The 13,493-nt window shown below is 45.4% G+C and overlaps 1 pseudogene; it reads left to right on the top strand.

The window, feature by feature from the left end:
• The first annotated feature begins 12,972 nt into the window (after window positions 1-12,972).
• On the top strand, window positions 12,973-13,099 carry LOC142460543 (small nucleolar RNA SNORA15; annotated as a pseudogene).
• The last annotated feature ends 394 nt before the right edge of the window (window positions 13,100-13,493 follow it).

Here is a 13,493-nt window from a genome sequence, read left to right as displayed (position 1 = left end):
GACTAGAGAAACAAATTCAGACACTCTATATAAAGAGCTTTAGATAAAGAGGGATTGTACATTAAGAAAACATCCCAGTCCAGGGGAAGTCCATAAGTCCAATATTAGCCCCAGATGTCCAATACTAGTCCATAAATTCCTCGTTAGACTCACACAGCCATGCAGTAATGCCAAATGCAGGAAGATCACAGGCCAGTGGGTGGAGAGTTTTGTGGCTCCAGTGGTGGTAGAAACATCTCAGCGCTGGTAGGGGGCTCCATGTGGTTCCTACAACTTCAGGGCTCTGGCTCCATCAACCTCTCTCCATGTGTCTTCTCAACAGCAATGTCTCTCCGAAAGTGTGTGTCCCACTTCAAACAAGCTATTCATCTCCTTAACACCTCCAAATGAGGTCATCAAGCTGTGACCTGATGGACAGGCTGAACTCCACCCCCTCACTCTTAATTCTCTCAAATTGACAGCAGATGACACAATACCACAGTGGGTTAGCCACTGAGCACTGCGTCTCTGCATCAGCAGGACTGCTTAAGGAGGAAGACAGAGCTGGGCACAAGAGGACCATGGAGGGTCAGGGAATGGGACGACAGTGTTCCGTCTGGAGCCCGCTGGGCCCCCTGAGAAGGTTATATTTGTGTAAGGAGTGAAGGTGGCGAGGCAGAAAGTCTTGATGCCATCTGGGTGGCTGGCGTTCCAGACACGCAGTCCAGAGGCAACCCATGGTGAAACGCTCCCCGGAGGTGGGAAATGTCAAGTGAGCTGTGGGAGTGCCAGGATGAACCCTGCCTGTCTCTGCTTGAGAGGGTCATGAGTTACTGGAGAAGAGAGGCGTGCATTTTTTAAAAATGAAATGAATTCAGTGCAATTTAGGGCTGAGACATGCAAACTCTTAACCACAGGCCAGATCTGGCCCACTGAGTATTTTCATATGGAGTGAGAGCTAAGAATGGTTTTTGTGTTTGTAAGTGGTTGAGGGGGGCGGGGGGGGGGGTCAAAGAAACAAGAGTATTTCATGACACACAAAAACAACAAAAATTTAAATTTCCGTTGCTATCCAGTGTTATCGGAACACAGACACAGTCGTTCATTGACAGCTTGCCTCCCTCTGGTAATGTCTACACGACAATGGCAGAATCAACTTGCCACACAGAGGAGATCATTTGCAAAGTCTAAAATACTTGCTCTCCTGTCCTTCACGGAATATATCCTGACCCCCCCACCCACCCCCGTCTAGGCAGTAGGAAAGAACTGTTAAGTTTTAGTTTTGGGGTTCTGAAACCCTCAATTTCACATATGGATGAAGCTGTCACTTGATTGTTTGACTTTGGGTCTCGTACATCCATTCTAAAATTCACATCCCTCCCTGCTAAGGGGCGGACAAGAGTAGCTTCTTCTTAGTGTAGTTGTAAGAACAAAATGAAATGAAACTGAGTGAAGTCCATACCCGATGCTTGCAATCCATCAGCAGTTAGCATGCTTACACATAGTCACATGTGAAGGGGCTTACACATAGTCACATGTGAAGGTGCTTACACATAGTCCCGTGTGAAGGGGCTTACACATAGTCCCGTGTGAAGGGGCTTACACATAGTCCCATGTGAAGGGGCTTACACATAGTCCCGTGTGAAAGGGCTTACACATAGTCCCGTGTGAAGGTGGGATGGGGCACAGGTTACCGGCATTCCCAGGGAGGGCCAGGGAAGTGGCCACTGAGGCTACTTCCTGAGGAGGAATTGAATCTTCCTAGGTCTCAGTGTGAACTTCTGGAGAGATCTGGGCTGGATCTAGAAATCAGGTTCTCAGGGACAGTGAGTAAAAGGCCAGGCACAGCAAGATCATCGGGAGACCTCCTGCCTGCCTGCCTGCCTGCCTGCCTGCCTGCCTGCCTGCCTGCTTGCCTGCGTGCGACCCCGTCTGGCAGGCTCCCAGCAGCGTGGGATGAACTGTCGAGTCACATTCTGCCTTTTCCAAACAAACGAACAATACTCCAGTCCCTGATGACTCAAGTGGCATGTGTCTGGCCCTGATTGTGCAGACAGTTTTACTGGAAGTTTCCAACACAATGAAGCTTCTGAAGCCTCTAATGAAGGCAATTATAGTATGCGCAATCAATCAACTGTAAACTCAGTGGCGAAAATTTTACAGAACTAGCAGTTCACTGTGGCGAAGCCCAAGACTTGGTGGAGATCAAGTATGCATCATATGGGAACACCCCCATACTTTCCACCCCAACACAAAACTCGGGAAAAATTTGTCATGAGAAAATCACCACCCACCAGTCCATGTCTGCTCTTCAAAGTGTAGTCTTGGAATCATAAAGATAATGGCTCCCATTTGGGGAGGTCATGGTTAATAAAATGTTCTTTATCTTGGCGGGATCTCTACCAGGTAACATGTTTCAATGTGTCATTTGATTTGTGAATGTAAAGTGTCTCTACTAAGGGAGATGACCAATCGATGGCAGTGGTTTTTAGTAGTAAGACGCCCACTGCAATGTGGCAATTCGGTACTTGTAGTGTCTCTACCACGCATGACAAGTCTGCCGAGTAGGCAGTTTCAGGCCTCCGTGACCCTGAGGAAAGAGAGACTTAAAGGTTAAACAGGCTCTTCCGCCTCAGAGCTCAGAGGAGACAGAGCTGCCTCAATCCAGGTCCGCTTGGCCGCAGGCGACTTCTACTCTCCCTTCCTCGGGGTTGAACACCTTGAGTTTCTTCTCCTTTGCTTGGCCCAGTCTCCTCATTTCTGCGATGCGAAAAGCTTCTTATTGAAGCTGCACTCGCTGTCTTAGATTTCCCTTCTCCCGTTGCTGTTGAATTCACCTTGACTCAGAGTGGACTCCCCCATAACTTCCCAAGGCCGTACATCTTTACAGGAGCCGCTTTCTCCCTCAGAGGAGTGGAGGAGTTCAGACGGCCCACTTGCTTTCTGAGTCCTTCCGAGTTGACCCCCACAGGGCCACCAAGACGCCCTGTGATTTGAAGAGGGCGACCACAGCTCCCTTCTTTATTCGTCTCTCTCAAGTCAGACGTCCAGTTTCTCCAACCTTGAGGTATGTGGCCCGGAGGAGCAGGTGCTGCTGGTTCCTTTCTGTGCTGTGCCGAAGAAGTGCTTCCAGAGATACCCTTGTGCCAAATCCCCAAAGCTGGTGACTGGGTTAGTTTCTATGGCAAATGTGCAGATGTGATCGGGATCTAGATATGGGGTGATTATCCTGTATCATCTGGGTAGGTCCAAGATAATCATAAATGTCATAAGTGGGAAGCCGAAGAGTTAGAGTCAGAGAGAGATGTCAAGGTGAAAACAAGCTGCCACACTTTGGACTTTGAAGGAGGAGGAAGAGGCTAAGAGCCAAGGAATGTGGGTGACCTCCAGAAGCTGGGAAAGTCAGGGAACAGATCCATCCCAGCAGCTTTCAGAAAGAATGCCTGGATTTTCGCTACAAGCACTGTGGACGCAGCTGAGGGCCATTCCCTTTCCCATTCTACCTCTCCCTTCCCATCATCCTTACAAAAAAAAACCTTTTCCTATCCCCTTCCCTCCTTTTCTTTCGCATTCCCTTTTCATTCTTTTTTTTTTAATTTCCCCTTTTCTTTCTTCGACACTGTTTCTATGTGCCTCGAGTACATTTCTCCTTGAAGTGTTCAGAATTTTGTTTATAGGACTGTCCTCTCGCTGCCACCCCCATCCCTAACCCCAGACAATGAGTTCTTTAAATTCAGAGACAATATCACGTCCCATGCTCATTGGTGCCTACAGTCCAAAGTGCACAGAACGTAGCCCCTGAACAGAAATTCCGTAATTGTGGGGTGAATGAACAAATGAAGGAGCATAGTTAAACCAGAAGAAAGAAGTGCATTCCATTTTGCCTGCCAATGGGAGATCAGACATCAAACAGGACCAGCAGGAGATATTGACACAAAACCTTCCGGCATGGGCAAAAAAAGAGAGAAAAGTTTAATTCACATTCTCCCTAGAATTCCCTTTAACAAATGCAGCCAAACACCTGGGAACAAGAGACATGCCACCGTATCATCCATTTGATTTCCAAGTGGAAACTCTAGACAAACTCCCTCGCCTGCAATTAGCCAGGTGGAACGCAGACAAGTTAATATCAACAGCTCATCTTGATGCTGCCACTGTCCCCAGAATCCAGAGAAAGGTGTTCTTGCCTTTAATCCTCTGTGGCAGGACAGATGGCACTTACAACCTAACCTGCACCTGGGAGATGTTTTTCCTGCTACCAATTAAGATGCGCTTCCTCTGTGGTGTCCATCACTTGGGCCTATAGGAAAAGCAGGAGCTTTACCGGCTGCACACTCCAGCTGAGCGTTCCCTTTCATCGGGCATTTTACTACACCCAGGAAGTCAGTCACCAAGGAAGAGCGTGGGATGGAGACATCCTGGCACGTTCCTGGAGGTCCCCTCCCACTCTTTTCTCTCTCCATCCAGTTTGTGAACCTGCTATGAGCAGATAGATGGGTTAGTCTGGGTTGACTAGAGAAACAAATTCACAGACCCTCATATGTGTGTAAGACAGAACTTTGTATCAAAGAGCAATTGTGCATTAAGAAAACATCCCAACCCAGTCCAGGTTAAGTCCATAAATCCGATATTAGCCCTTTTGTCTGTGACAAGTCTACAGATTCTTCTTCAGACTCACGCAACACATGCAATGATGTCTAATGCAGCAAGAAAGATCATAGGCCAGTGGGTGAAAAGTCTTGTGGATCCAGTGGCGGTAGAAGCATCTTAGCACTGGCGTGGGTCTCCATGTGGCTCCTCCAGCCCCAGGGCTCTGTCTCCATCAGCATAGCACATCTAGCTTGCCAGCAGGAAGATGAAGCAGAGCCTCCAGGGAAGAAGACAGGAGTTCCCAGAATCCTCAGGAGAAAGCCATGCCCACACGGAGGCCTCATTGACTAGGGCCCGATTGACATGCTGGACTCCACCCCTGCGCAAGTTGACAGGAGATGATGCAACTGCCACAACAGGTACTCGAAGGGCAAGGAAAGATAAATAAGACTGCCCTTTGAGGAACTCAGTCTAGCGGGATACAGACAAAGTGGTAAACACCTAACTAAAATTCAGTGTGAAAAATGCTACAAGTTATAAGAGACACTCGAGACAACAGATGAGCCCTGAGAAGTTTCCCTCATTTGAAGAAGATTCACAGTAAAGTCTCAGAGGTAGAAAGGCCGTGTGCATTCTCTAGTATTTATGTATTTTTGTCGTTGTAATTAGGAGCCATCGAGTGTGTTCCAGCTCATCATGACCGTAAGGACAACAGCATGAAACACTGGCCAGCGCGGCCCCATCCTCACAATTGCTCTTGTTTGAGTCCCTCCTTGTAGCCATAGTGTCAATCCTTCCTGTCAAGGGCCTTCCTCGTTTTTGCTGCCTCTCTGATTTCCCAAGCATGACATACTTTTCCAGGGACTGAACTCTACTGATAACAAGTCCAAAATATGTGCAATGAAGCCTCACTATCCTTGTGTCTAAGGAGCATGCTAGCTGTCCTTCTTCTGAGACAGACTTGTTTCTTCTTTTGACAGTCCATGGTACTTTCAATATTCTTTGCCAGTAGCCATAATGCCAATGTGCTGATTCCTCTCTAGTCTTCCTTAGTTAATGCCCAACATTCACATGTATATGAGGTGTATCAGTCTGGGAAGACTAGAGAAACAAATCCATGGACACATATATGTGTATAAGAAAGAGATTTATATTCAAGAGGAATTGAACATTGAGAAAACATCCCACCCAGTCCAGTCCAAGGCCATAAATTTTATATTAGCCCTTATGTCCAATACCAGTCTATAAAGTCCTCTTCAGACTCATGAAACACATGCAATTAAGCCAAATGCAGGATGGTCACAAGTCAGTGGGTAGAAAGTCTTTGGGTTCAGTGGCATTGTACACATGTCAGTGCTGGCAGGGGTCTCTCTGTGGTTTCAGAGGTCTGGTTGCATCCATGTGCCTTGTCTTCTGCAATTTCTCCCAGGGAGTAGCAGAGAGAGAGGTGTCTTCTGCCTCCAAGGAGGAAGGACCAGATTTCCCAGAATTCTCAGGAGGAGGCCACGCCCACACAGAAGTCTCATTGACTATCTCCAGATTGACAGCCTAGACTCCACCCCTACACTCTTAATCCTTAAATTGACACCATAGTAGGTGACTGCCACATGAGGTGATTGAGAATCTCATGGTTTTCTTTAATCTGTAAAAACAGTAAAATTCACATCTGACTGCCTTTTGTTCACATATTTCCCTAACTGGATCCTCCCCAGCACTACTTTCAGGTTTGCTCTTCTCCCTCCCTCATCCTTCAGGTATTAAGGCCCAGCTACATTAAGGGACTTGGTCAGAGTAACAAAAATGTCAAGGCAGATCTTGAAACCAGTTTGCTTGATTTTAGAATTTATTTTGAATCCGTCCTGAATTGAAGAGGGGTCTTGGTTGAAAGCAAAAGGGTATAAGCAACAGCAAAAATAGGGGGACACATTAAAACCGTCTGGTATCATGCTTGGATGTTTCATAGCCAGGAGTACCACCACCCCACCAAGCACAGCCCTAGCATGGTGAGAGCACAAATGCCGCTTTTCCTCAGTGCCGAATACCATAGATTTATACACCTGAAGCCACGAAATGAACGTGGAATGCATGCCTGGGGCTCTCTCCCCAACTGGTGTCTCTGGTACTTCTAGAAACTCGGTGGCATGCCATTACCCTCCGGCAGAATGCATTCTTAGGAACCTGCTCCTCAGGTCTGCAATGGCTGGTGCAGCCTGCAGTAGGACACTAACTCCTAGAATCTGGACCAGGTCCCTGATTACAGGTGCCTGGCATTCCCAGCTTCTGTCAAGGGAACAGGACTGAATAGCAGAAGTTTGGTGATTTCCAACCAAGAGAAGGAGTTTGAGGAGCCAGATGCTCGATACTTCATATTTTGCTTTTATAATTACCTCTCAATAGTGATGATTTCCTGGCATTGACAATCATGTTTATTCTGCTTGCTGACTGACAAGCAGGACTGCTCCTTGCCAGCACCCTCGGTCGTGCAACTTGACCACCACCTCATCGTCACAATCGTGGCACCAAAGCCTGTTTAATTATTGATCAAAATCATTCATTTAGATGTGTAGTTAAACCCTCTTCTCTGGATAGCCCAGGTCTAAAATTTAATCACCAGGAGCTTGAGGTAGTCAGTTTATTGTGCCAACCCGGCCCATAAACACATGCAGGGTTAATTGAAGGGCGGAAGGATAAATGGCTCGGTGAGCCTCGCCTTTCTAGTTCTTGAGTCTCTAGCTTTCTGATGGTCCGACCAGGGTGCAGCTGCCTTAGCCAGTTCCCTGCTTCAGCTGGCAAGGCTCACTTCCTGCAGGACATCCCTGAGGAGAAGCCACATGGACCTACCCTGATGCAGCCCTGGGTGCTGGAGAACCCGTGTGGAGACCCCTGCCACTGCTGAGATGCTTATACATTCACTGACTCGGCTTTCCTCCTGTGGTTGGCATCATTGCATCTGTTTTGTGAGATGGAGGAGGACTTTGTGAATTGGCATTGGACATGTGGATTAATGTTGGACTTGTGGGTTTGGGCAGCACTGGGTTGGGATGTTTTCTTGATGTGCACTTAACCCTTATGTAGAACTCTCTCTTATACACAAGTTTCTGTGGATTTGTTTCTCTAAAGTGTGCAGACTAACACAGAGCTAGCCACCTTTTTGGACCACTGACTGGGAAAGAAGGAACAAGCCCTCTTATGAATCTGTGAGAAGAACGATGTCTTCTTCCAGCGACAGGAATAGTGCTGGCTCGGCTGAGAAAAGGAATTGCCTAAGAAGCAACCTGTGTGTCAGACCCATGGTGTCTTCAGACTAATGATTCCTGAAGCGTCATTTCCTGGCCAGCAGTAGCCACAGCAGCGGCATCACGTGTGGACTTGGGAATGATAACTCTTAGGCTCTGCTTTAGATCTACTGAATCAGAAGTTCTGGGAAGGGATGGGGGTGGGGGTGGGGGTGGGGGTGGAGTTTGAAAAGGTTTTTCTGAAGCATGCTCAAGTTTGAGAATCACCACTTTAAACCTAGGGGCTGCTTCTGACTCAGCGAACAGGTACCAAGCTGTTATGATGATCCTGACTAAGCCAGCTTTCAGTTTTTTCCCAGTGGACCTGGACAGAAACTAAAGAAACAGTCTGGGAGGGAGGGGGAGAGAGGGAGAAGGTAGGGAATGAGCTGATACCAAGGGCTCAAGTAAACCGAAAATGTTTTGAAAATGATGATGGCAACAAATGTACAAAAGTGCTTGGCACAACGGATGTATGGATGGATTGTGATAAGAACTGTATGAACCCCTGATAAAATGATTTTTTTTAAAGGAGCAGTCCATTGAAATTATTAGGCCTACACCAGACCATCTTTTGAGATAAGTCTGCTCTTAAAAAAAACCTCAACCTTGAAGAAACATGATGATTGAGTACTCCCACAATGTAATTAATGATTGACCCTGGTATTACTTCATATCCATTATCCCATTCTACCACATCGCAACTCTGGAAGGGAAATTATTTTCAAGATGTAGAGACAGACAAAGGAAGGTTCATTTACTTGCCCCAAGGCCTCTCTCTATGACTGGCAGAGCCGTGACTTCTAAATGTGCTGGGCCATGGGTGTGACTGGGGACATTCCAAGGAGATGTCCCGCCCCCACCAGTCTATAATTAGCATCACGAACACCTCAACTAATCCTGTCTCTCTGGTAAAGAATGGTGTGTCTTTTTGTCTTGATGAAATTCTAAAGCATTGTTCCTTCTTGGAGATCCTGTTATTATGAATACAATTTTATACAAATCTGATGTTATCTCTATGGCTTTGTGACAAAAATGACCCAAGAGCTAAGCGCGCGAGCTCCACAGTCTATTCTCCTAGGGCAAGCTCAGGATATGAAAGGGGGGCAACTAGCTGTGAACCTCAGCTTGCTCGGGTTGGAACCATTGCCCTTCATTAGTTCTTGTGACGCTGGAGATAATTCAAGAACTTTTTAGCTTTGTCTTTATTTCACCCCAATATTTCCAATTCTATTTACAGTCTTTGCTCCTTTCCCAAGCAGGCTTGAATTCAATTGTCAGCTATTTTGAATCACCTTCGTGCTCTCCATCCTGCCCTGTCCTCTGTCCCTCGCTCCTCTCCCCCCAGACAAATGTACTCTTTCCTTTGCTCCTGCTCCAACTCTGTGATTACTCCAGACTAAAGGGGCTAGCCAAGCTCTGGATCCACTCTATTTCAAATCTAAGTCTTCACCTATGAAAGATCTCTCAATCTTCCTAGCCAAGGCCTCTTCTGTGCTATAGGCTCCTACACTTGATCCCTAAAGCTGTTTCAAATCACTTCTCTCTTCAGATGCCCACCATCCCCAGACCTTGCATCCTGCGTCACAGAGAAAATGGTAGTGACAGGAACTTCTCCAACTTCTCTTTCCTCTGCTTCCTAATGGTCTGTATCTTTCCCCATTCTTTCCTCTTACCCCATCATTCTTCCAGGCAAGGTGAACCCGTCTACTTCAGCTATGGTTTAATTTTTCAGTGTGTTCAAGACTCTGTATTTTTAGGTAAACCTATAGAGACAGCACATAGATGAATAGTTTCTTAGGGTTATGACAGGGGAGGTTGGAGGGAAATGGGGAGCTAATAATAATAGATTCAAGAATAAAGAAAATTTTCTAAAGTTGACTGTGGTGTGAAAGCACAACCCTTGAATATGTTTAAATCATTGAGTTGTATGGTACATGAGCTGTATGCCAATAAAACTGGTTTAAAACGGTTATCATTCCTTATTTATTCTGATCTCAGCAAATTCTCTTTCTTTAAAATTTTTTTCTTGAAAATTAGGTGAAGCTTTACAAAACGAGTCATCATTTTTATATTAAATAACTTCTAAAACCCTCCAATGCATTGCCCTGTTTCTGCTTTTTTTCCTGCCTTATTGTTAGATATCATCTTCCCCTTTGCCCAACCTACACCTGTCTGCTCTCCAGCAGCAGTCAAGATGCCAACAGCCCATTGCACTGCATGAATCTGCTACACAAGACCTTTTCAAGGTGTTGAAGAGAAAAGTGCACTTACCCTAGCCATGGTATTTTCAATCAGCTCCCATACAAGGGGGTCCCCCCCAAGGGATTTTTTTTCAGAGCTATGGATTTAAATCTGTGGAGTTTGTTTATTTGTTTACAAAACAACCTTATCACCTTAAAGTACTTGCATCCCACTTACTGCATTGGTCAAATCTGCTATTCCTTCCCTTTTCAAACTCATCTGTTTGGATGGTTGACAGCACCTCCCTCGTTTTTTCTGTCTTTTCTAGGTTGTCAAACTGCAGTTCTTTCGTGTCCCTCTGCATTGGTGGAAAGAAAAAGAAGTCGCATGGAGTGAGGTCAGTGAGTAAGGTGCACGGGACAAGAGAGACACGCCATCTGGTTTATTTGTTTTTGCCCAAAACTGGCACACTGAGATGGCTTCATGAACAGGTGCATTGTCATGGTGGCAAAACCAGTCCTCCATGTGTCATAAATCAGGCCTTTTTTGTTGTGCACTGTTACACAATCTTTTCAGAACCTCTAAATAGAAAGCTTGATTAACCTGGTGGAATGAACTACAAATGTACTATCCCTCTTACATAAAACAAACAAATGAGCGTTGTCTTGATCTCATTTCACCCAATGAGTTGTTTTTGGGTGAGGTGGAGATGGTGTTTTCCACTGGCTTGGTTAATGTTTGCTTTCGGGGTTGTAATAGCACCATGTTGCCTCACCAGTAATGACCTTGGGGGAAAAAAGTCTGGGTTGCTTCAGAGCTGTTCTTTCAAAGCACAGCATGTTTCCACTCAAAGCTCTTTTTCCTGATCCCTAAGGACCCGAAGCACAATTTTCACAGCGATCCTTCTCATTCCCATATCTTCCGTTAAAATTTGCTGAACCGAGCTCCAAGATTGTCCACATAACTTCCCATCCCTTCAGTGGTCCTTCGTCCATCTTTGAGCACAAGTGCATTAATTTTGCCGACATTTCATCCATTCGGGAAGTTGACGGATGTCCAGTAGGAGGTTTGTCATCAATCGACATTTTAGTTTTTTTGAAATGAGAAAACTCCTTGTACACTTGAGTTTTCCCAATAGTCCTGCCCTTGTAAGCGGTGTTCAACATCCTACCAGTTTCTGCAGCATTTTCCCTGAGCAGGAAACAAAGTGTCACAGCTACAAGCTATTCTTTTAAGTTGACTGTTACAAAAAATGAGGAAATCTGGGTCAACCCTTATGTCAGTGGAAGCTTATGTGTTCCTATGGTACTGAACAGGTGTCAGCAGAGCTTCCATACTAAGATAGACTAGGGAAAAATGGCCTGGTGATCTACTTCTGAAAACCATCATGGATCACAATGATCTGATCCACAACTCGTGATGTAAACTTCCCAGGCCTGAGCAGGTCCCTTTAGTGATGCACAAGTTCACCACGAGTCGGGGACCAGTACGACAACAGTCAGCGGCTTTAGCAGTAGCATCTCTGGCAATTGTCTCCTTACCTTTTACGTCTGGGTTTCAGAACCAGCACAAACCTGAACGTTAGCTCTTTTCAGGGTTTTTTAGAAGACTACGGTTATTGACAAGTGTGACAGGGTTAAATTTTGAGTTATTAGTCCATGTACTTTCTGTGCTCTACACACATACCTATATACCTCCACACGTCTGCCTCTGTACACTGGGCGCCTTCCACTCATTTCAGCGGCAGCTAGGGCAGTCCAAGCTAATTGCCTCTATGAAGGCAGGCCACAGCCAAACAAGGGAGAATAAAAGCACCAATCCTAAATCTCCAGTTTCAAAAGAGCCTTTCAGAGAATTCCAGTTGATAGAAAAGGGGTTTGAATTTTGAAAGCGTGGTTTTTCCTGTGTCAGAAGTCATATGCTATGTTATTTAGGATAGGTTTGGAGAGATTGAATGATGACAGCTGGTAGTATGGTTCTGTGGACTCTGTAACGATTTCAGGGGCTGTGCTGAGGGAGGGGCTCAGAGAGGAAATAAGAGACTTGCCGAGCTCCCAATAAAATGATTTTTTTTAAAAAGAGATACTTGCAACAAGTATGCCCATCATGGACCTGTGAATGGCTCAAGTTGCCAAATATTGCAGGTTGTGTCGGTGCAAGCTGAGATGAGGTTTGGGACACAAGATATTTACTAAGAATCAACATTTAAGAAATAAATGGAACATAGGATTGGCCAGAAAGGAATGCCAAAAAACGATGAAATAATCCTAGAAACGTCTGGGCCAGCAGGGAATTTGAGAGGGACTCAAATGACTAGGATTGTTTTGTGTTAGGTTGAAAGCGAGGCCTTTAGTTAGGCAGTTCTCTGGAACAAACTTTTGTTTGTTACAACTTATAGCCAACTCCTCTTTGCTCTTTCATCTTGTGTGAAATCACCTACATTTTAAAATGATTGAACCAAACCATAGTTGAAAAAAATTCTTCACCACAATCACTTTCACTTGCTTCACATGTACCTTTTGAATCACTGAAAATGCTTTGCACAGTAAAATCAAAGTCAAACCTAACCCAATTGCTTTCAAGTATATTTTGGCTCTCAGTGACCCTACAGAAGGGTTTTCAAGGCTGTAAATCTTCATGAGAACAGACAGCCTCATCCTCCCACAGAGTGTTTGGTGAGTTTGAACCACTGACTTGTGACTAGCAATCCAGATCTTATCCTATAGAGCAGTGGTTCTCAACCTTCCTAATACAGCGACCCTTTAATGCAGTTCCTCATGTTGGGGTGACCCCCAACCATACAATTATTTTTGTTGCTACTTCATAATTGTAATTTTGTTACTGTGATGAATTGGGCGACCTCTGTGAAAGGGTCTTTCAACCGGCAAAGGGGTTGTGACTCACAGGTTGAGAACCACTGCTATAGAACCCCCAGGGCCCCTTTGCCTGAAAGAAAGGCTCTCTATAATCTACACAGCCAGACACCATGCCACAGTATAGTTTCCCTTTAACGTACTTCTGGTGTGCTGTGTCTTCTTCATGGCATATCATCTGTAAAGGTAAACACAAAGAGAAAAAAAAAAGGAAGGCTCAATAAGAACCATATGAACCTGTTCTGATTTACCTACAAATTCAAGATATACTTTGGACTAAATCATGTTTACACCCTAAAGACCACTTGCCCTCTGCCTTGCTCAGTCATCAGTTGCCTTCAGAAGGGCATGACTTTGGACATGGTGGCTCTTTACATCAGTTGGAGGCCATCTGATAACAATACTCACTTCCCAAACCTGGGTTGCAAGTCCTTCCATGAAGATGACTCTGGGTAATAGCATGTCTCTGGGAGTACCCGCACCATACCTTGCTTTCCAGAGCTTCATCTGAAGTCAGGAAATGATTGAGCAGGCTAAGTTTGGAAAACCCACCGAAAGAACAGTGCTGAATCTCCCAAAGGCAAACCAAGAG

This window comes from Tenrec ecaudatus, chromosome 10, assembly GCF_050624435.1.
Source record: "Tenrec ecaudatus isolate mTenEca1 chromosome 10, mTenEca1.hap1, whole genome shotgun sequence".
Classification (NCBI taxonomy): Eukaryota; Metazoa; Chordata; class Mammalia; order Afrosoricida; family Tenrecidae; genus Tenrec; species Tenrec ecaudatus.
The sequence above is the reverse complement of the archived record's forward strand: the minus strand, read 5'-3'. Positions and strand labels throughout refer to the sequence as shown.